The 24,005-nt window shown below is 43.0% G+C and overlaps 1 protein-coding gene across 3 annotated transcripts in view; it reads right to left on the minus strand.

Annotated features, from left to right (window-relative positions):
• The window catches only part of LOC142750031 (uncharacterized), a 42,198-nt gene extending 25,791 nt beyond the window's left edge, over positions 1-16,407 (minus strand). Inside the window, exon 1 of one of the 3 annotated variants that reach the window (XM_075858753.1) lies at positions 16,276-16,407. The gene's annotated coding sequence lies outside the window, so the exon portion shown is untranslated. Of the gene's footprint in view, positions 1-683; positions 860-7,343; positions 7,385-16,275 lie in introns of those variants that run through there. The other 2 variants (XM_075858755.1, XM_075858756.1) reach the window with 2 other exon arrangements.
• Positions 16,408-24,005: the final 7,598 nt, after the last annotated feature.

Below are 24,005 nucleotides of genomic sequence, written 5' to 3' on the forward strand. Positions count from 1 at the left end.
CTTGTACCTATATCTACAGTATATACAGTGAAGGAAATAAGTATTTGATCCCTTGCTGATTTTGTATGTTTGCCCACTGTCAAAGACATGAACAGTCTAGAATTTTTAGGCTAGGTTAATTTTACCAGTGAGAGATAGATTATATTAAAAAAAACAACCAGAAAATCACATTGTCACAATAATATATATGTATTTGCATTGAGCACAGAGAAATAAGTATTTGATCCCCTACCAACCATTAAGAGTTCAGCCTCCTCCAGACCAGTTACACGCTCCAAATCAACTTGGTGCCTGCATTAAAGACAGCTGTCTTACATGGTCACCTGTATAAAAGACTCCTGTCCACATGTAATATGACTTTAAGGACAATAATTACTGACACCGGGATTATATTCGTTTTGTCTTTACTGAACATGCAGAAAATATGACAACAGTCAAAAACTTGAGCTCTAGGCAAAATATAACTGGTGCTCGGTAAACAATACAGTCTCTGCTTTTATCCGGCACTTCAATATAACACAGTCTCTTATAACCCGTAATGATTAAAATATGTTCTCTTTATCCGGTGCCTTAGGATAATAAAGTCTCTTAGCTTCCAGGTTTAGTGTAATGTGATCTTTGAGGTCCGGCAATGTAATACAATGCACTCTCTGATGATCCGGCACTTAATGGCTCTATGTTACCTTATGCTCAAAATGGCGTCTTCAGCTTCTTGCTCTAAACACTCTCTTCTTAACTCGGCCGGATCTCCTTAACTTGGAACTCCAGTAAATGCGTGTCTGATACTTCACATTACTTATGCTCTGCTGCTGGCCAGAATGCTCTTTATCTTTTACAGTTATTTGAGTCACAATGTCTTCCTTACTTGCTACAGCTCTCCCAGTCCAGTCTCTGTCTCTTCCTGTCCAGCGCTTCTCCGACCTCTCTCCAGACACTTCCTCACTAGACCTCTCTTGTATATCACTCCACACACTAAACACTGTCGATGTACTAACCTCACAGCGCCCTCTAGTGGCCGGCCACAACCTCCCATTTCTCAATGCCATACAATCCTTTTGCTGGGTTACATCTTTTCCCCCAGGTTTATCAGTTGCCGTCCCGGCAACTTGCTGTGGCGTCACAAATCCTTCAAACCTAGAAGGAAGTCTTCCAAAATTGGATCGCTGAGAATGACGTACCTGTGACAACTCTTCTTCCACAGGAGTAACATTCTCTTCTTGTACTTCACTGGTACTTTCTTGTCTCTCTGGTACTTGAACCGGCGGACTCCACCAACCTTCATCTACGGGAACGGGTGTTGCAACAGGAGGATCTCTAGTGTTTGCTTCTGGTTCACGACTTATAAATGTGCAGGGTCTCAGCATATTTCTGTGTACGGTTTTCAAAGGGCCACTACTACCCTCCGGCTTGATCACAAATACAGGAATATATGGATTGGGCTGACGCACCACCTCATACGCCAAGGTTTCCCACTTCCATTGCAGCTTTCCTGCTCTTCTTGCACCCTGGTTTCGCACGATTACTCTATCACCCACTTGCAAAGGTAGTTCCTTCAATTTCTGATTTACTGTAAGATCATGAGGCCCCAGTCTCTGCGCCACTAAATTATACATTTCTTGTACCTTGCGTCGATGACCCCACATCCAGGTCTGCGGAATCCACTCTTCTTGTTCTTCCGGGATAGGCATCATTAAATTTAGGGGACATCGTCCATTTCTTCCGAACATTAACAGAAAAGGAGAATATCCAGTAGTGGCATGTACAGTGTTATTATAGATCCAGATTAATTCTGCAATGTAGTCAGGCCATCTCTCTTTTTTTTGTTTCTCCAGTGTTCGCAACAACTGCAATATGGTCCGATTCATCCTTTCACAGGCCCCGTTCCCTTGAGGGTGATACGGGGTCGTGCGGGTCTTTTTAATCTGGTACAATCTGCATAATTCTTCTATTACTCGCCCCTCAAAACAAGCTCCTTGATCAGAGTGAAGCTGTGAAGGACATCCATAGGGTAAGATGAACTGAGTCCACAATCCCTGTGCCGCAGATTCAGCCGTTTGATCTCTGGTAGGTACGGCCACTGTGAATTTGGTGAAGTGGTCTATCACAACCAATAAATATCTGTACCCTTGTAAAGACTCATCTACTGTCAAATAGTCCATCATGACCAACTGTAATGGATAATGCGTCTGTATATGCCCCACCGGAGCTTGTTGTTCAGCCGCTCTGGCCAGGGTGCAATTTCTACAGTTCTGACACACTTTCTGTGCCACTGCAAACAGCAAAGGATGATAGTAGAATTGTTGCAACCAACGGAAAGTCTTTTCAGGACCATAATGCCCCTTTTTCTCATGCATCCACTTAACCGTACTTTCTAACTCTCGCTCCGGCAACACAGCTTGCCAGACGGGTCCTTCCATGGTCGGTAGGAATACTCGGCGGTACAATATCCCTTGTTTTACTGCCAATCTATCTCGTTGGCGATATATTCTCTGTCCCACTCCAGACAATCGCAATCGCTCTCGTTGATTGGGTCGGTATCTCTCTAGCACCCATCTTCTTACAGTCCGAATTTGAATATCTTGCAACTGCTGTTTCTTCCATTCTTCAGCAGTCCATTGATCGACGGTTTCTCTTATGGGCTCCACAGTATGCACCGGAGCACTTTGAATATTCTCACCTGGCATCTGATCATGTACTTCATTGGAAAGGAAATTAGGAGTCTCTGTTTCCTCTAACTCCTCTTCAGTCAGTCCTTCAGGCAAATCTACTGGATTACGGGACAGGGCATCTGCATTCCCATTAGCTCGTCCTGGGCGGTACTTCACAGTAAATTTAAATTTGCTAAGTCGTGCTCGCCAACGTTGCTCCATAGCACCCAATTTGGCCGAGTCTAAATGAACCAATGGATTATTGTCAGTCCATAACACACACTCTGCGCCCAGCAAGATATCTGCAAATCGCTCGGTAACCGCCCATACGACTGCCAAAAGTTCCAACCGGAATGAGCTATAGTTGTCCGGATTCTTTTCCCCATCTCTCAGCGTCCGACTGGCATAAGCAATGACACGTTCCCGTCCATTCTGCACTTGAGAAAGAACAGCTCCTAATCCTTTTAAACTTCCATCGGTACACAAAACAAATGGTAGAGAGTAATCTGCATACGCCAAGACAGGAGCACCAGTTAGTCGTCTTTTTAACTCTTGGAAGGCTTGTTCAGCCTCTATTCCCCAAGTGATACTTCTCTTATGATCGACTCCCGGTTTGGTTCCATTCAGTAACACATATAGGGGAGCAGCCACCTTAGCAAAATTCTGTATGAACCGTCTGTAATATCCAATCAGTCCTAGGAAACTTCTAAGCTCTGTTACTGTCTTTGGTACCGGCCATTGTTGCACGGCTCGTACTTTGGCATCCATTGGTTATACACCGTCTCTAGTCACCACGTGTCCCAGGTACTCAATTCTTTCTTTAAACAAGTGACATTTGCCCGGTTTTAGTTTTAGACCATGTTCTTCGATACGCGTAAGTACCACTTTCAATCTTTCCAAATGTTCTGTGAAAGTGGCTGAGAAGATAATGATGTCATCTAGGTAGATGAGCAAACATTCAAAGTTTAAATCTCCCAAACAAACTTCCATCAAACGCTGAAATGTAGCTGGTGCATTGGTTAGACCGAACGGCATTCTCAAAAATTCGTATAACCCCATAGGGGTGATGAATGCAGTCTTTTCTCGATCTTCTTCTGCAACTGGTACTTGCCAGTACCCACTGGCCAAATCCAGGGTAGAGAAGTATTTGGCCTTACCCAAAGCCAGCAAAGAGTCTTCTATTCGTGGTAAAGGGTATGCATCTCTGACGGTGCAGGCATTCAATCGCCGGTAATCTACACAGAACCGCAAGCTTCCATCTTTCTTCTTTACTAATACTATGGGAGAAGCCCATGGACTTTTACTGGGTCGGATAACATGACTGTCCAGCATGCGTTTTAGCAACACTTTGGCTTCTTGATAAAAAGCGGGCGGAATGGTACGGTATCGTTCTCGTACCGGGTGAGCATTTCCCGTATGTATTTCATGTTCTAAAGTTGTTGTCAACCCAAAGTCTGCTTCATTCTTGGAAAAAGCCTTGGAGTGCTCTCCTAACACTCCCGCCACTTCATTTATTTGTCTGGTAGTCAAATCCGTTCCTTCTAAAGGTATTTGCTCCAGTAATCGCCTCCCAATGGTGTCATTAGCTTGAGTGGTGGCTCGACACACTGTAACCACAGCTACACTTTCACAAGGATAACTCACTTGCCAATCTGAACGGCTTTCCACTTGTTCCTCCCTCACCGGAAACACTTCAGCTACTAGTTCCCGGGGAAATAAGGTTACATTTTGTTTCGTGATATTAACCACTCGTAATAATACTTGTCCAGCCTGTACCTTGCATATCGACCGGGCCACGGCTACTCCTTCTTTCTGCAGAGCTGATTCAATTAACACAGTGGTGCCCTTTAACACTTTATTAGTACCCACTGGCAAGGGTAACAACATTTCATGGCCTGCTGGTACTTGTATACTTCGAGAGGCTGGTATCTTAACCAGTCCTACCCTTCCAGGCCAATTTAACAGTTCTCCATTAATGCGACAATGTTTTAAAGTGCGCTGTAAAGCCATTTGAGAAGGTCGTTGAGTGGGTATTTGTTTCCAGTATTTTGGGCCCAGCTCTTGTGACATTACTCCATCTAAGTCCCGCAATATATTCATTCCTAGAATCACGGGAATTTCAGAGTCCATAGCTTTTTCTACTATGATAACCCCCTTTTTGTTCAAATCACGATTCCATATTGAAATGTCCATTTGTATAACTCCCAGGATAGGGATAGGTAAACTATTAGCTGCCTTGAGTCTTATCCAAGTGTCACTCTTCTCACATAACAAGGAAGGGAAATAAGTTTCAAACACAACTTTATCCATAGTGGTCACTTGAGATCCAGTATCGATTAAACATGACAACTCAACGCCATTGAATTTTGCTACGACGACGGGACATTCCCCCACTATATCTGTAGCATCTAACGCAGGGCATGTATCCGTGGACTCCCCTGTAGTTTGCCCCTCAACTACAGGTCGTTCTAGTTTAAATTCCTGCGATTGCTCTGATAGTGAGAACGCATGCAATTTCTAGCAATGTGTCCTGCTCGGCCACAATTATAGCAGATGGTAGGGTCTGGAGCATTCCTACCTTGATTCCTCCTATCTGCAAACGACTGTCTCTCTTGTGAGTATCGAACTGGAGTTCCAGGGTCAGGCTTATTAGTAATAGCGGCTTTCAACTCTCTCATGGCACCTTCCAATGACTCCATCCTTGCCTCCATGTCGGGGTTCTTCTTGGTTACAATTTCTGCTTGCCTGACCACCGTATCAGTGCTGGCCGATTCCTCTTTTTCCAATGCGATAGCTTCCGTCAATAATTGATGAATCGTCATATCTGGTTCTTTCTTTAACTTTTCCTTCAGAGTTCTCCTTAACGGTGGATTCTTGAGACCTATTACAAACTGATCCCGCAATACTACGTGTACATTGGTAAAGGACCCGGCTGATTGTTCTTCTTTACGTTGCAACATTGCCATTATTTCCTGTAATCCATTTGCAAACTGCGCCAGTGTCTCTTCTTCTTTCTGCTGGCGGGCAAAGAATCGCTTCCTTATCATGCCCTCAGAGGACGTATCCCCATACACATCATCTAATAGCTGCCGAATTTGTTCGAAGGTTTGTCGGTGTCGTGCTGGCTGTAACAAAACGGTTTTCCTAGCTTCTCCTTCTAAGGTACTTAGCGCCAATTCTACTTTTAAATGTGGAGCGACATTACAGAGCCGTGCCGCTCCTTCCAGCCGTTCACTCCAATCTTCCAACAATAGATCAGATCCATTAAACTTTGGCAAATGATTTAAGAGGGCTCCCACCGGTATCATTGGATGGGTCACACTGGATGATAATGTTGTCTCGTCCATTGTATCTGCATCCATCCTGCCGACTACGCCAAGTTGTAATATGACTTTAAGGACAATAATTACTGACACCGGGATTATATTCGTTTTGTCTTTACTGAACATGCAGAAAATATGACAACAGTCAAAAACTTGAGCTCTAGGCAAAATATAACTAGTGCTCGGTAAACAATACAGTCTCTGCTTTTATCCGGCACTTCAATATAACACAGTCTCTTATAACCCGTAATGATTAAAATATGTTCTCTTTATCCGGTGCCTTAGGATAATAAAGTCTCTTAGCTTCCAGGTTTAGTGTAATGTGATCTTTGAGGTCCGGCAATGTAATACAATGCACTCTCTGATGATCCGGCACTTAATGGCTCTATGTTACCTTATGCTCAAAATGGCGTCTTCAGCTTCTTGCTCTAAACACTCTCTTCTTAACTCGGCCGGATCTCCTTAAAGAGGCTCTGTCACCAGATTTTGCAACCCCTATCTGCTATTGCAGCAGATCGGCGCTGCAATGTAGATTACAGTAACGTTTTTATTTTTAAAAAACGAGCATTTTTGGCCAAGTTATGACCATTTTCGTATTTATGCAAATGAGGCTTGCAAAAGTACAACTGGGCGTGTTGAAAAGTAAAAGTACAACTGGGCGTGTATTGTGTGCGTACATCGGGGCGTGTTTACTACTTTTACTAGCTGGGCGTTGTGTATAGAAGTGTCATCCACTTCTCTTCACAACGCCCAGCTTCTGGCAGTGCAGCACTGTGACGTCACTCACAGGTCCTGCATCGTGTCGGCACCAGAGGCTACAGATGATTCTGCAGCAGCATCGGCGTTTGCAGGTAAGTCGATGTAGCTACTTACCTGCAAATGCTGATGCTGCTGCAGAATCAAGTGTAGCCTCTGGTGCCGACACGATGCAGGACCTGTGAGTGACGCCACAGTGCTGCACTGCCAGAAGCTGGGCGTTGTGAAGAGAAGTGGATGACACTTCTATGCACAACGCCCAGCTAGTAAAAGTAGTAAACACGCCCCGATGTACGCACACAATACACGCCCAGTTGTACTTTTACTTTTCAACACGCCCAGTTGTACTTTTGCAAGCCTCATTTGCATAAATACGAAAATGGTCATAACTTGGCCAAAAATGCTCGTTTTTTAAAAATAAAAACGTTACTGTAATCTACATTGCAGCGCCTATCTGCTGCAATAGCAGATAGGGGTTGCAAAATCTGGTGACAGAGCCTCTTTAACTTGGAACTCCAGTAAATGCGTGTCTGATACTTCACATTACTTATGCTCTGCTGCTGGCCAGAATGCTCTTTATCTTTTACAGTTATTTGAGTCACAATGTCTTCCTTACTTGCTACAGCTCTCTCAGTCCAGTCTCTGTCTCTTCCTGTCCAGCGCTTCTCGGACCTCTCTTCAGACACTTCCTCACTAGACCTCTCTTGTATATCACTCCACACACTAAACACTGTCGATGTACTAACCTCACAGCGCCCTCTAGTGGCCGGCCACAACCTCCCATTTCTCAATGCCATACAATCCTTTTGCTGGGTTACACACAGACTCAATTAATCAGTCTGACTCTAACCTCTACAACATGGGCAAGACCAAAGAGCTTTCTAAGGATGTCAGGGACAAGATCATAGACCTGCACAAGGCTGGAATGGGCTACAAAACCATAAGTAAGACGCTGGGTGAGAAGGAGACAACTGTTGGTGCAATAGTAAGAAAATGGAAGACATACAAAATGACTGTCAATCGACATCGATCTGGGGCTCCTTGCAAAATCTCACCTCGTGGGGTATCCTTGATCCTGAGGAAGGTGAGAGCTCAGCCGAAAACTACACGGGGGGAACTTGTTAATGATCTCAAGGCAGCTGGGACCGCAGTCACCAAGAAAACCATTGGTAACACATTACGCCGTAATGGATTAAAATCCTGCAGTGCCCGCAAGGTCCCCCTGCTCAAGAAGGCATATGTACAGGCCCGTCTGAAGTTTGCAAATGAACATCTGGATGATTCTGAGAGTGATTGGGAGAAGGTGCTGTGGTCAGATGAGACTAAAATTGAGCTCTTTGGCATTAACTCAACTCGCCGTGTTTGGAGGACGAGAAATGCTGCCTATGACCCAAAGAACACCGTCCCCACTGTCAAGCATGGAAGTGGAAACATTATGTTTTGGGGGTGTTTCTCTGCTAAGGGCACAGGACTACTTCACCGCATCAATGGGAGAATGGATGGAGCCATGTACCGTCAAATCCTGAGTGACAACCTCCTTCCCTCCACCAGGACATTAAAAATGGCTCGTGGCTGGGTCTTCCAGCATGACAATGACCCGAAACATACAGCCAAGGCAACAAAGGAGTGGCTCAAAAAGAAGCACATTAAGGTCATGGAGTGGCCTAGCCAGTCTCCAGACCTTAATCCCATCGAAAACTTATGGAGGGAGCTGAAGATCCGAGTTGCCAAGCGACAGCCTCAAAATCTTAATGATTTGCAGATGATCTGCAAAGAGGAGTGGGCCAAAATTCCATCTAACATGTGTGCAAACCTCATCATCAACTACAAAAAACATCTGTCTGCTGTGCTTGCCAACAAGGGTATGGCCACCAAGTATTAAGTCTTGTTTGCCAAAGGGATCAAATACTTATTTCTCTGTGCACAATGCAAATACATATATATAATTTTGACAATGTGATTTTCTGTATTATTTTTTATATAATCTATCTCTCACTGGTAAAATTAACCTAGCCTAAAAATTCTAGACTGTTCATGTCTATGACAGTGGGCAAACTTACAAAATCAGCAAGGGATCAAATACTTATTTCCTTCACTGTAGATGGTTCTTCAGAGAAGAAGATCAAACATGTTCCTTAGTTGTTTCTTAATATAACTGAGGGTTGGATACATTGCTTATGGAGCAGTTTTATATTCCGACATCTAAAACCACTTAGAAAGCTATAAAATGTTCTATGTCGGATAAGTGTCTACTTGATGGCCCCGAGACAAAGGTTGGATGTCTCCAGGCTCTACCAGTGATCTCAGGCAGTGTGGCCAAAAATCTTATTTTGAGAGTTTTTCGTTAGATCTCTCAAGTTTTTTAGATTTTCCAGCAGGAAATTTTTCTTGCATACATTCTCTTGATTCATTATTCTTCCTACCCGCACAACCTGACAACACAGTCTTCCTATTATCAATAATTTGTATGTCCATGCTAGGCACTCTAGCGCCCTCTATCGTCACCAGTGAAACATTATGGTTTGGCATAGAATGGACTAGTCCTGGTCCCAGCCTGCAAAGACGAGATGGCCACACGTTAGGGTACCCCATCTAAGGTCCAGCTAAGCATATTGGGGGAAACATATTAAGGCTGACGTTTCATATACCAGTCTTAATCACAAGAATGTTGGAGCAAAATGTGCCTAATTTATTAAGAGGCGCATCGCGGGCTGTCTGTGCACCAGAAAATCAAAAGTTTTGCAACATAAATTATAGTGAATTTGTCGGGCCGTTGTTAGCTTTCTTGCTATGCCATGACCCATTTTTAAAAAGTGCCAGGCGCAACTTAATTGTGAAAAAACACACAATTTTTTTGTGCAGATTAAGCTTGCACCAAAATGTTCATCTTTTTTACACCAGTAAAGTGACATAAAACTGATAATAAATTCTCCCCATAGTGTTCATATTTTTCTCCATTACTGGGTATAAATAGAGTTGTATGTTGATATAATACTTACCCTCCAACATTACAAAATTACGTGCAACCCTCCAGCCAGATGAAGGCGATGGACTCTCAACATTTACCAAAAGCTACTCAAAGCACCATATAGAAATAAAAAAAATATACAAAATCGGTTGGCAAGGCCAAAAATAACTGGTGCTTGACCCCTCCATTTTGTCCATTGTAGTTTATGTTCTTTTAGTACATGGATGAACTTAAAGGGTTTTTCTGCGTCGTCAATATTTCAACATGCCCAATCATTTACCCCTGGGTGTCGGGCATACAGCCAGTGGCATTAAAAAAGAAAATGCCCACTTTGCCTATTGTGGAAATCGAGAGAAATAGCTGTTGGCCGATAGCTATCCAATGTGTATGACCAGCTATCGTCCATACATTTGTATGCGGTGATGATCCAAAGAGTGGGAACACCAGGTTAACCTCTATTAAACTATTTAACCATATATTTGGGAAGAGAGCTTATTATTAACAAAAACCTGCTAACTATATGTATTAAAAGATCCCCAGGGGGCCTCATCCTGGCACAACACAAATGCTAAACCGCATACATGGGCTGAGGTATCCCCTCCCTCAGTCCTCTCAGTGAATGAGCAGAGCTGAGAAGGTGGGGGCTGTAGTTTCACCATGTAGGGGTACTAGTGGGCAGTCAAGCATCTAGTGACAGTACTCATAGATGAAAACTCTGGGGCTGCTAGACTAATAAAGACTTATTATTACGTTCATGACGTTCGGTGGCTTGCGATAATCCAACTTGTAAGTCCTATTATGGCATTTTGAGCTAATGGTGGAGTTGTCCTCCTTTTGCTAGAGCTGAGAACCGTGTCCACTGTGGCTCTTGGTGCCCATTGTTTTCTTTGGTTTCAATGGGTTCAAGGTTTTCTGTGACAGGGCAGTGGTCCGAATATCTGCACTAATAGGGTTCTTATTACAGGAACCTCCAGCAATTACGTTCTTGTGCCCCTGTAGGACATATGAAAAGGTTTTGTATGAACGTTTATATACACTATATCAAGTACATACCTATTCCAAACCATTGCAGAAGCTATGTAGCATATCGGGAGATTTACTAAGCAAATTGCGCCAAAAATGTGGCGTACATGGCATAATTTATTATGGGTTTTAAACATATTTTACTCCTACCTTGACCTTTGTCAAGGAAAAAGTAGGGCTAAGACATGTTGTAAAATCGACAATTTTTGAATGAAATTTTTTGGCGCATATTGGTGTCATAAGAAAGAGAAATGTGTTGTGGAAGATGCGCCAAAGTTATCATGCCACGTCTGCCATTTTGGTAAACTTGATGCCATTTTCGCCGATTTTGCTGACATAGTGGATAGTATACATTTTAAAGGAACTATAAACTTGAACTCTATTGTTCCCCGAGCTATTGACTGTAGTATTCTTATATGTGATGACTGACGTGTAGTTTAGGAAATATAAATTCCCTGCCCCCATGATATCCGCTTTATCCCCCATGTCAACCTCGAGAAACATTTACACACATGTGTTGATGACATCAGCAGCTTGTCTTCTAACGCTACTGTACATTTATAAGCTGCTGGCGCTGTCCCTTTAATGCACGGTGGCATACATAGAAGGCACGTAACCTCTAGAGTTATTACACCGCTCTCAATGAGGGTATTGTTAGATGCTTTGCATAGCTTAACCAACATGCCAAGCACTGGGATGGGTACTTTGCATGGCAGCTGCCCCTCCACATACGTGTATTTGTAGTATTATCCCTTCCAAAGAGGAAGTCAAGTGCTTTTACCTAGAATAATCACGATTAATATATGCAACGTGGACACAGAGCTTATTGATCTCCTGCTATCAACTATAGTAATAAGTAAGGTGTCCGTAAATGAAAACCTGAGTAGAGGTCGGAATAATTGTGTTGACATCGCCGACGTTTCCGTATTTCTTATATATAATTTTCTATCATTTCGAATAAATAGCATCAGTAAATAGGAGCCCTTGAGTCGTCCTCCTCTAGTCTGACATTTCTTATTTATATCTGGTTCTGGGCCGCGAAAAAAAAAAAACAGACGGCCGGCGGACGACATCAGGCCACACATTCATATTCTCATGTGAAAGTACAATTTATTTCGGCAGAGACCAACCCTCATGCACATTCTGTCCTACCCTGGTGGCTGGGACTAGAACTGGCCAATTCTCCGGTGGATAGGTTTGGAGTTCCAGTGGCCGGACCAGACCCAGTTGTTTGAATTGTGCCGTGTATTGAGAGATATCTAGAGATCAGTTTTGATATTGCCCCAAAATAGAAAATTGTCCAATATCTTGAAAAATCTCTTTTGTCCGGTTTCAACAAATGTTATTTTTTGTATACAATTTTCCAATAATCTTTCTGTATTAATTCCTCACAGTTTTCAAGATCTCTGCTTGTTGTTATTCAGTAAAAACATTCACTGTTTATGTCCAGTGGATACAATTCTGTCCATGGTCATGTGATGGACACACAGGTGCACGGCTCGTTACAGTATGTGTATCAGAGTTGTGTCTTGTAACGATCCCAGCACCTGTGTGTCCATCACATGACCATGGACAGGATATTATCTACTGGAAGTAAACAATGAATGTTCCTACTAAATAACAACAAGCAGAGATATGAAAACTGTGAGGAATTAATACAGAATTTTTTTTACAATTTTTGATTACACAAAAAAATAACATTAATTTGCTGAATCCGGATAACGCCTATAATTATTCTTACCCTTTCCTACTCCAATGGATTCTGAGGGAGATTTCCCATTAACCATATATATGTTGTATATATGGATCGTAGACGCAGAAAACCATCTTGAATGCACCTGAGGTGGTAAACCTAAAAAAAACAAAACACCTCTACTTAACATGACCCAGTAGTAGAACATATCTATGTCATCTTCAAGGACATTCAGCTCAATTATGGAAGTTGTTGTGGCTTTAAGGGCACGGCCACATTATTGGCAATTACAACTGATGGCCATTAATCTGAGAGGTAAATGTCTGTCAGATCTGCCACAAGGCGGGATTCTCACCAGTATGACACCCAGGTAATTCAATGACTGATGCTTAATTGAATGATGTCGTTGACAATTAATAAAATTCAATGTTTTTCTCTTTCTACGCAGTAGGTCAATGGTGGATCCAGGTCAAGTTGGAAATGTAAAGGGAATCTGTCACATTGAATATGCAGTCCCATCTGCGGGCAGCATGTAATAGAGCACAAGGAGCTGAGCAGATTGATAGATATTTCTGTGGGAATATATTCAGTATAACTTGTAATTTATTCTTATAATAATCTTCTCAGTCTGGGTTTAGGAGTCCAGTGGGCGGTCCTACTCAGTAATTGACAGTTGTCTCTGTATGCACACTCTTACAGGGAAAGCTGTCAAACATTGTGTGAGACCACCCACTGGAGTCCTACGCAGGTGAGGACATGAAGTTGTAACTACAGTCAGCCATTTTGGGGACTATGGAGAACTTTCTTTGGTCACTTGGTCATGAAGCACATATATATAGGTACATCCAGGCACTCTACTGCTCTCTTCTTCCTCTCCCACTTCACTCTACTTGACTATCAGTTTTTTGTACATAGAGCAGGTTTCAGATGATTGTAATATGGGTGCATTTTAATAACCATATTATAGCCACTAGACCGGGAACCCAAACGGTTCTACTGAACCAAATTTATATCACCATAGGGTTCAGTGATCTGTTTCTATGGCCTGAAACTGGCCTTATTCCAATAGTCACACACCTATGTCTATGTTTGCTTGCGTTAGTATATAAGGGGAAGGAATTCCTATACTAAGGTAGGAGCATCCACATGACAGCCCACATGCATGCAACTTTTTTTACAATAAATGTCAGATCCTTTAGAAATTCACCTGTTCAGCTCTACGAGATTTTTATTTTTAAGATCTAGTCAAATATGTAGAGTATCTAAAAATGTAACAAGATTTGCGCTACAGTCTACCCCCTATATCATCTTCCTCAGTGATGTGCTACAATACGTGAAAATGCCTCCATTACTCATGTTATGTTACCGTCTGCCAGTAGCTGTGGTAGTTTGTAAAAAGGATGGGAGGGAAGCCATTATAGCTGTCGTCTTGGGTAAGAAGAACAGCGAGGCCCAACCCTGAATATACTGATCACAGGCACTTAAAAGCTCGAAATCTGAAAATAACCCATAGGGCGTGTATCCAAGCTGACCTGAGAGTGACTTGTGTCATAGCATTACTTTGGTCCAAACAGACACTTGAAGGGCATTTGCACCTAAAATTTTTAAAAAAACTTCTATAGGGGGTTATTACCTGTATTCTTCCACACTTCTGGTTGTGCCTTAATACTTTGTTGCCCCTTTGTAACTGCCCCATAGTACCATGTGCCTCCTCTAGGGCACAGTATTAGGCCTCATGCACACGACCGTAGCCATGTGCACGGCCGTGATTTTCGGGTCAGCCGGGTGCGGAGTGTCGCAAATCGCGGGCCGTACACACGACCGCATCCATTATTTTCTATGAGCCTGGACCGCAGAACACGGCCGTAATAATACATGTCCGGTCTTTCTGCGGTCCGGGCTCCTGGGCCATGCACAGACCGTGGAAACCACGGTCATGTGCATGGCCCCATAAAAATTAATGGGGCCGCAATTCTCCCGTGGATTTTCGAGGGAATTGCGGCCGCAAAAGCACGTCTGTGTGCATGGGGCCTTATAGAGATATTTTAGGTAATACGGCTTCCAATAGAGCATGCCAATATTCATACGGACTCTGACAAAAACTACTGGAAGCTGTATGGATCTGTAATGTGCCACGTGTGCATGAGCCGTGAAGCCTATCGTTAGCTATAGAATGTCTCCCCCCAAGCCCCTTCCTCAGTACACTGATCGCATGACGTGGTTCATCCTGAATCTGCATGATTTCTAGTGCAGACTTCTCTTGCTTCCTGTTGCCAGAGTTCAAGGACCTGAAAACAAGCATGTGGGGCACAGAGAGGCAGTCTGTTGTATAGCAGATAGAGCTTGTGACCACTGCATGAACTCTAAGGGTATGTTCACACGGCTTATTTACGGACGTAATTCGGGCATTTTACGCCTCGATTTACGTACGAAAATGCGGCTCGATAGCGTTGGCAAACATCTGCCCATTCATTAGAATGGGTCTTACGATGTTCTGTGCACACGGTAATTTTTTTTACACCCCGCTGTCAAAAGGCGGGGCATAAAAAAGACGCCCGCGTCAAAGAAGTGCCTGTCACTTCTTCAGACGTAAATGGAGCCGTTTTCCATTGACTCCATGGAAAACCAGCTCCATTTAACGTCCGTAATGGACGCAGCAAAAAGCGCCTCAACATGCCATTACGGCTGAAAGTATGGAGCTGTTTTCTCCTGAAAACAGCCCCGTAATTTCAGCCGTTACGGACGCTGCCGTGTGAACATACCCTAATAGTGGTCACCCAGGCTAAAGTCAGATGGTTGCTAGGCAACCTGAACTAACCCTGCAGAAGAGAGGGAAGAGCAGGGGCTTCAATGTAGAGATATATTTTTTTCAAGCATTGTTATTTAGTAGATTTGCCATTCAGGAGTCTAGGAAAGATGGGGTGGGGGGCACGCAAAATGTAATAATTAATAACAGCAGCAAGTACACAGCGAAAACCAACAGCCTGGGGTTGTCTAAGATTAGAAGAAAGGACTGCTTTTATTTTCAAAAACAGCGCCACTCTTGTCCATGGGCTGTGTCTGGTATTGCAGCTCAGCACCATTAACTTGAATATGTGCAATACTCGACACAGCCCAAAAACAAGGCTGGAAATAAAAGCTGATTTTCTTTTTAGATTCCAGACAACCCCTTTCAGATTATTTATACAACATTCAAGTTATATAATCGGGATCCAAACGCAAAAAAAAAATGTGCGCAAATACGTCAGAAAATATATGTCAAGACATGCCCTATAGTTGTCTAATAAACTTCATTATATTGCACCCCAAATGCTGAAAGCCTTCATTTTTTAAGAAAAGGGCTGGGGCCAATTTGTCGCAATATTGCAGCATATGCATAGATGTGCTAGAGGGTTCCCTCCAGCGTTGACTGGCATATACATACATATACTGCCCAATACCTACGGTATAGTACTATGGATACACGGACCCCACTATGTATTGTGCCAGGCATTGATTCTGTTTCCGGTGCCCCCGTAACATACATTGTAGTAAGCGCCACCATCTATATGTACAGTATGCTGATATATGCGAACAAATAATAAGAAATACATACATAAGGGGGCTGCAGATATCAAAATTTGCTAAGGGCAATAGTGGAAATCGTAGACGTCAATATAAAATGGTATACAATATATCAATACAATGCAGATAAATAATGTGCCATAAAATACAACACATCCTATCAGGAGAACTCCTAACTACGGTGATAGTGCCGCCACCAACACATACAGACGTGATGTCAACCCCCCCTCCCCCTCCGCACACACCATCCATGTATATACTTCAACCCTATCATCAGCTCCCCCTCATATATTGCAATACCTTCCAGGTAAACACAGCTCAGGTACAGCGAGCACAATGGACGCGTCTTCCCCTCACTCCCAGCTCCACCTCTGTCTTACACTCAGAACTGGGTCACACAACAGGATCATCTAGACAACCGTGTCACATCATGTTGGGATTTATATCAGACAGCGACAAAAATGACACACAGGAGTAACCTATAATCTATAGACCCTGTCCCTCCCTGCTCAAGGTGACAGGCCATGGTAATTCATGTCTGTGGCCACCAGGTGGCAGTGCTGTCCTCTACACATATTCCCAAGCCATCTCCCAGATGTGATCATTAACCCCTGCAGCGCAGTGTACTGCCCCCATCTTGCTGAGGGATCTATCTCCATGGCAATGTTCCTTGTTAAATGGGCAGGAGGCAGGAAGAGAAATTTATAAGGCTCCAGGGAGGAAACTGTGCTCTCAGAAAGTATGCATGTGTGAAAGATTTTAACCTTTTTTGTTTCGCACCGACATATTCCACGACACTCAACTTATGATTATTATTAACGTGCCTCCCCAGTCAGATATGACATTTCTTCCGAATGTGCAGGTCCATATCCTTGTCTATAGGGGGCAGCATTATAGCAGTTAGGCCTTGTTCACACAGAACTCCAAAAAAACTGACGTGTAGACGTGTCAAAACTAGTGTTTCTGTAAAGCGCTTTTTAAAATACAGACATTTTTTACGCGTTTTGGCGCGTTATTTGGTACGTAATTAGGACTCCCATTGACTATGGCAATTAGGTGCGTTTGAGGCGCGTTTTATGTGCCAAAAATTGACCGGACGCTTCTTTTTTACACAACGCGGTTTTTAAACGTGGGCATAGAAATAATGCGTCATATGCACTACAATGCGTTTTCCCATTGATGTCAATGGGAAGCTTAAAGCATGCGTTTTTTTACGCGGTTTTATCGCGTCACAAACGCGCCTTGCGATCCTGGGTATGATGTAACTGCATGTCAAATATCGGGTTAAAGGGGTTGACCATGATTAAAGAAAAGGGTCTTCTTTTCTTCCCAGGAATAGCGCCACTCTTGTCCATGGACTGTGTCCGGTATTGCAGCTCAGCTCCATGCATACGACTGTAAAAAATGCTCCGTAATTGCGGGCCGTAATACAGTCCGCAATTATGGACCCATTTAGTTCTATTGGCCGCGGACACCTTTCCATATTGCTATCAATGGGTGTCTGTGCCGTAGAAATGTTCCGACAATTATGGAACATGTCCGTTCTTTTGCATTTTACGGGCCGTGCTCCATACTTTGTAACGGGCCGTAACTACGGGCACGGCTGTGTGCATGGGGCCTTAGTGTTGCCCTAATAAAGATAATCAACTTAGGCCGTATTCACACTAAAGAGTGTCAAATCGTCCGTGAAAAACGTGTGAACAGCCCCATAGACATGCAATGATTTTAATGCAGCCGTGTGACAGCCGTTAAAAAAAGGGGAATCACACGCCCGATTATCCCTGTCGGCGGGTCATCGGCTGAATGGCTTGGAGAAGTGACAACCAATTTTCTAAGCTGGAGATTTGTACCGAGCAGTTGTCTTCCCTTCCCCCATTCCTGTGGATTTTTTTTGTTGATTTTTTAAATTTAATATTGATTTTTTTTACCTTTTTTCATTTCCGTTTTTCTTCTCCGCATTCCACAAAGTTTTTATTTTTCCAGCGATATTGCCGTATGAGGTCTTGTTTTTGCGGGACAAGTTGTAGATTTTCACGGCACCATTTATTGTACCATATTATGTACCATGAAACTGGGAAAAAGTCTTTATGGAGAGGAAAAGGAATAGTTCCGGCATAGTTTTTTGGGTTTCGTCCTTACAATGTTCCCAGTGCGGTAAAATCGACAGGTTAACTTTATTCTGCGGGTCAATACGTTTACGGCGATACCAAATTTATATAGTTTTTTTTATGTTTTACTACTTTTCACAAAGAGAAAACAAATTGTTAAAAAAAATAGTTTTGTGTCGCCCAGAACTTTTTGATCTTTTTGTTGCGGTGTGAGGGCTTGTTTATTGCGGGATGAGCTGTCGTTTTTATTGGTGCCATTTTGTAGTAACTCAGGTTTTTTTTTAATCACTTTTTATTCAATTTTTTGTGGGAGACGAGGTAACCAAAAAACAGATATTCTGGCGATTTCATGGATATTTTTTTACTTTTAATATATACAATTTTTTTTTATTATTATTAGTCCCCTAAGGGACTTGAACAAGCGATCGTTGGATCACTTTCACAATATACTGCAACATTTCTATATTGCAGAATATTGCGTTTTGTACCGGCTTCTATTATATTCTGCCTCTGGCAATGGTCTGACTTAGTGGGCCTTACCTTTTTTTCTAATGGCTTTAATGCCGCGGTCGCTATTGACCGCGCCATCAAAGTGGTTAAACCGCCGGGATCTGAGTTATCTCCAATTCCGGCTGTTGCAGTGACGTTTCGACTATTACATACAGCCAATACATACTGAGCTACTGAGTATGGAGAAGGGTCAGCCCGTGGGCCCGCTCCTCACTCCCCCTTCCCGGGTATGATGTAACTGCACGTCAAATATCGGGTTAAAGGGGTTGACCATGATTAGAGAAAAGGGTCTTTTTTTCTTCCCAGGAATAGCGCCACTCTTGTCCATGGACTGTGTCTGGTATTGCAGCTCAGCTCCATTCAATCGAGTGGCGCTCCTTCTGGGAACAAAAGCAGACCATTTTTTCTAATCCTGAACAGTCCGTTTAACCCTATAATCTTGTCTTATTGGTTCTAGCAGAGCTGAATTAGTCATTTAAACCTATGGAACAGTTAAAGATGATCAATAATGATCTATAGGGGGTATATTGAGGGGTTCAGGTCATCTGTGGTGTCCAATATCGCTAAAGAAACTTTACATGTTAAAAAAAAATATCTGGTCAACTAAGTGATCAGTCCATTGCCATGAGACTTCGCTTTGCCATAGTGGCCCAGCACGTGGTTCTCATTGTAGCCCTATGCAATCATAAATACCAAATTGTGATATTGAGAAATTACAAAGTCGGCTCTGCTACATCTTACAATCTCCTTTCTGCTTGATCTGATGAACTCAGTTCTGATCTCTATCACATGATATGTGCTGTTCTGCTACATCTGTGATAAGGTCAGCTATTCTAAATATGATAAACATAGTGTTGCTACATCTAAGACTCTCAGCTCTGCTGCATCTGATAAGCCTGACTCTGCTGCATCTGATAAGCCTGACTCTGCTGCATCTGATAAGCCTGACTCTGCTACATCTGTATTTTACATCCTCTGGTCAGCATTACAGCACAGTTTCACCACGCTGGATGGAAAGTTATAGCTATGAACATGTTTTCGCTTTCATGCCATCCAAGTTTCTTAAAGGGCCAGTAACACTAGAGACTTCCAGTTAGTTCACATTTCCACCACAGGCTATTGAAATGCAATATTTAATTAACAGAACTAATTAAAATGTAAATGAAAATAATTTATAACCCAATTGGGTCCCCACTTTATTATTGGGGGAGCAGTGCTGCTGGGCGCTCTACAGAGTATTGTCCTGGGTCGGATTAGATCCACCGGCTCAGCAGTAAATTGCCCCTGGACAGGATTTTATAATGGTAATTGTATCTTTTGTCTTTTTTCTCCAGCTGCTCTTGTTCTGCAGGTCTCACTATTATTATCTTTTAGAGCTAATGTGTTGCCAGTCCCCGCAGCAGGCAGATGCCCAGAGGACAATGTGACTGTCACAGTTAAGTGTTAAGCATATGGCAGACAGGGTAGATACACACAGCAAACCATAGGACACTGTCACCTCTGCAAATCCTGGTGTCACAGTCCAATCCCGGGACCCCCACCCATAAATCAGAACAAAGGGGCTGCTGTCCTTGAGCACCGCGGACCCTTCACTTCAGTACATGGCACAGCAATGCCCATGAGTGTGGCTGGTATTGCATCTCGATCACGCTCAGCCCCATTCACTTGACTGGGCTGCAGTGCCAGGCATCTCCACTATCGTATGGATGTCGCTGTGAAAGCGCAGCTGCCCTTTCTTCTGCTGATCATGGGGTTCCTATGGATAGGCCATCAATGTAATATCTTGGAATACCCCTTTAACACCTCAGCGCCATGTACCATACATTCACAGCGCTGGCGCTATGTAGTTAGCACCAAGCGCCGTAAATATACGAGCTGTGTCCACACCATCCACAGCGGGTGTCAGCTGTATCTTACAGCTGACGCTCTGCAACGGCCAGGAACAAAGATGCCTCCGATCGCTGACGTTTAACACCTTAGATGCCACGGTCAATACTGCCTGCAGCATCTAAGTGGTTAAACCGTTGAAGTGGGCTCCCCCTGTCACCCCATCCTAATGGTCCAGGAGAAGAACTGTCGGAATAATCATATCATGGCCTCGAAATGAAAAAAGAGAGAAGGTTCGGCTGGTCTCATAAGTTCTGTTTATTTGAGATTTTATTTGTTTTGCCTGGAATATGGTTTTCATCGTTGTAAAATGAAAAGTTTCTCATATATTGTATGTTTCAATTCCATTTTCAAGATCTTACTTGCTGTCAGTGAGTAGGAACATACTGGCTTACATCCACAGAATGAAAACGCATCCTGACACTATCCTGCACACACAGCTGAGGCTTTGTTACAATGTATTAGGCCGAGTTCACATGAGCATGTTACGTCCGTAAAGGACGGAACGTATTTCGGCCGCAAGTCCCGGACCGAACACAGTGCAGGGAGCCGGGCTCCTAGCATCATAGTTATGTACGACTCTAGGAGTCCCTGCCTCTCTGCAGGACAACTGTCCCTTACTATAATCATGTTTTCAGTACGGGACAGTAGTTCCACGGAGAGGCAGGGACTCCTAGCGTCGTACATAACTATGATGCTAGGAGCCCGGCTCCCTGCACTGTGTTCGGTCCGGGACTTGCGGCCGAAATACGTTCCGTCCTTTACGGACGTAACATTCTCGTGTGAATCCAGCCTTAGTGTACAGGGGATTGTCTTGGACATTTGTATCCACCTTTTAGAAGTGAAAAGAATTAGATCTGTAGGGTTTTTAGCTTCACATATACTGACAGCAAGCAGAGATCTTGAAAATGGTGAGGTATTGAACTTTTCCTTATACTGTGAGGAAGCTTTATTTACACAAATCTGGAATACCCCTCTAGTTATGATTTAATTGGTGCCCTATATGCCACTCATTGATGATAGCAGACTGCCCCTAGCTGCCAATGGAAACACTACACCTCCTTGTCTATTGCTCATGACACATATCTCGTGTATTTCTATGCACTCTGCGGGCCAATAAAATATTTTCATAGCCTAGTCATAGTTGGTTTTAATAGCGATTATGATCTTGTAATAAACCGCTGAATTAATCAGCCCGTCTGCCATAATAATCATTAAAGCCGGCATGTGATATTAATGTCTGACACTATTACATGCACGGGCACCTACTCATCATCACCAATGGTATTTGGGTCACACATCTCACAACATGGTTGCATCTTGGTAACGCATAGATTTCCGGGTAATGCCTACATGTAGCTTTCTACAAACTGCAGTTGTTGCCCTGGTCAGATTTGAACCCAAGGCCCCAGTGATGGCAATATACCGTAACACATGTACCCATAGATCTTTCTTAAAATCTGCCCCATCAGTTCCACCCTCAAACCTCATCATGACCTCATTAATAAATGGCTCTGTTACTATAAGTATGAACATATGTATACATACACATACAGCCATTGGACGACATGGCATCATGGCAGAGGAGTTGTTTGTTTATGGCGGTGGGATTGGGCAAAATTTGCAGTGGTTTTTTAAAATTATTTTTATATTTCCAGGACATTGTCATCTACAGTTTAATATGTAATGCATTCGCAATTCTGTTGGTAGCTTTTGGAAACAGTCAAAAACCTTGTTGACAGACAGCTTAACCCCTTCCCGTTCCTTGACGTACTATTCCGTCATGCTGAGTGCATCGTCCGCGCTCAGTGACGGAATAGTACGTCATGGGGAAAATGCATTGCCATTTTCCACCGGCGTTTCATCGAGCTGTGATGCTGCTGTTTCCGACAGCAGGCTATCACAGTTCAGTGTGCAGGGACCAATCGTAGTGGTCCCGCCTCGCGATCGCTGCTATTGGTTAGTCAGTGACGACTGACCAATAGCAGCGATCGCATACATAATTTCCTGCTCTGACCTCAGATCCTGCCGCACCCGCTCTCTGTTGGAGTTTGTTAGCGGTAGAGAGCGGTTGTGGAGAGTTAGTGCAGAGTAGTGAAAAAAAAATAATATATATATTGTTTGCTTTTCCCACATTCTATCCACTTTCCACTCCTGTCCTTTTATTCCCCTTGTAACCCACGTTTTTGGTCAGTGATCTCCATCGTTGACCACTTTTGAGTCTTCAGGGCCACATTTCTTGGTCCCAGGGGATTATTTTATTTTTTTATTTTCTTTATAAAATATAATTTAAAAAAAAGTTAGTTTAGAAAGTTAGCAGCTAGTTAGTTTAGTATTAGGGTTAGTTAGTGTCAGGGAACCGTCAAAAAGCATAGTTAGGTATAGCGTCTGGGAATTTAGCGACAGGAATCAGTCACAATGTTAGGTTTAGCGTCAGGAATCCATCACAGTAGTTAGGTTTAGCGTTAGCGATTCATCACTGTAGTTAGGTTTAGCGTTAGTGATCCATCACTGTAGTTAGGTTTAGCGTTAGTGATCCATCACTGTAGTTAGGTTTAGCGTTAGTGATCCATCACTGTAGTTAGGTTTAGCGTTAGTGATCCATCACTGTAGTTAGGTTTAGCGTTAGTGATCCATCACTGTAGTTAGGTTTAGCGTTAGTGATCCATCACTGTAGTTAGGTTTAGCGTTAGTGATCCATCACTGTAGTTAGGTTTAGCGTTAGTGATCCATCACTGTAGTTAGGTTTAGCGTTAGTGATCCATCACTGTAGTTAGGTTTAGCGTTAGTGATCCATCACTGTAGTTAGGTTTAGCGTTAGTGATCCATCACTGTAGTTAGGTTTAGCGTTAGTGATCCATCACTGTAGTTAGGTTTAGCGTTAGTGATCCATCACTGTAGTTAGGTTTAGCGTTAGGGATCCATCACTGTAGTTAGGTTTAGCGTCAGGGAAGTTCACATAAAATCAGTTGTTAGCGCCAGGGAATCGTTAGGTATAGCGTCAGGCAATTTAGTGTCAGGAATCCGTCACCGTAGTTAGGTTTAGAATCAGGAAAGCTCGGAATAATCTAGTTAGGTCTAATGTCAGAGAATCATCTCCGTAGTTAGGTTTAGTGTCACGGAAGGTCACATGAAATCTAGTTAGGTTTAGTTTTAGGAACCCTCGCCCTAGTTATCTTTAGTGTCAGGGAGTCCATTCGTTCTATAAAAACAAAAAAAACGAAATATATATATATAAAAGTTTAGATACTTCGTTATCTGCAGCATCTCAGCTAGTTTTAGGGTTTGTTAGTGTCAGGGAATCGCTAGGTATAGCGTCGGGGAATTTAGTGTCAGGAATCCATCACCATAGTAAGGTTTAGCGCCAGGAAAGCTCGGAATAATCTAGTTATTTTGTTCTTTTCAAGTTTTCTAAAGCTTTTGTTTTGCTGTATACAAAATACACAATACACGTGTCTAAGCGCATAGGAGTCCTATGGTTTCTTGCCTCTGACACAGACTCATCGGATGGAGAGACTCTCTTTT

The sequence above is a fragment of the Rhinoderma darwinii genome, chromosome 3, assembly GCF_050947455.1.
Source record: "Rhinoderma darwinii isolate aRhiDar2 chromosome 3, aRhiDar2.hap1, whole genome shotgun sequence".
NCBI lineage: Eukaryota > Metazoa > Chordata > Amphibia > Anura > Rhinodermatidae > Rhinoderma > Rhinoderma darwinii.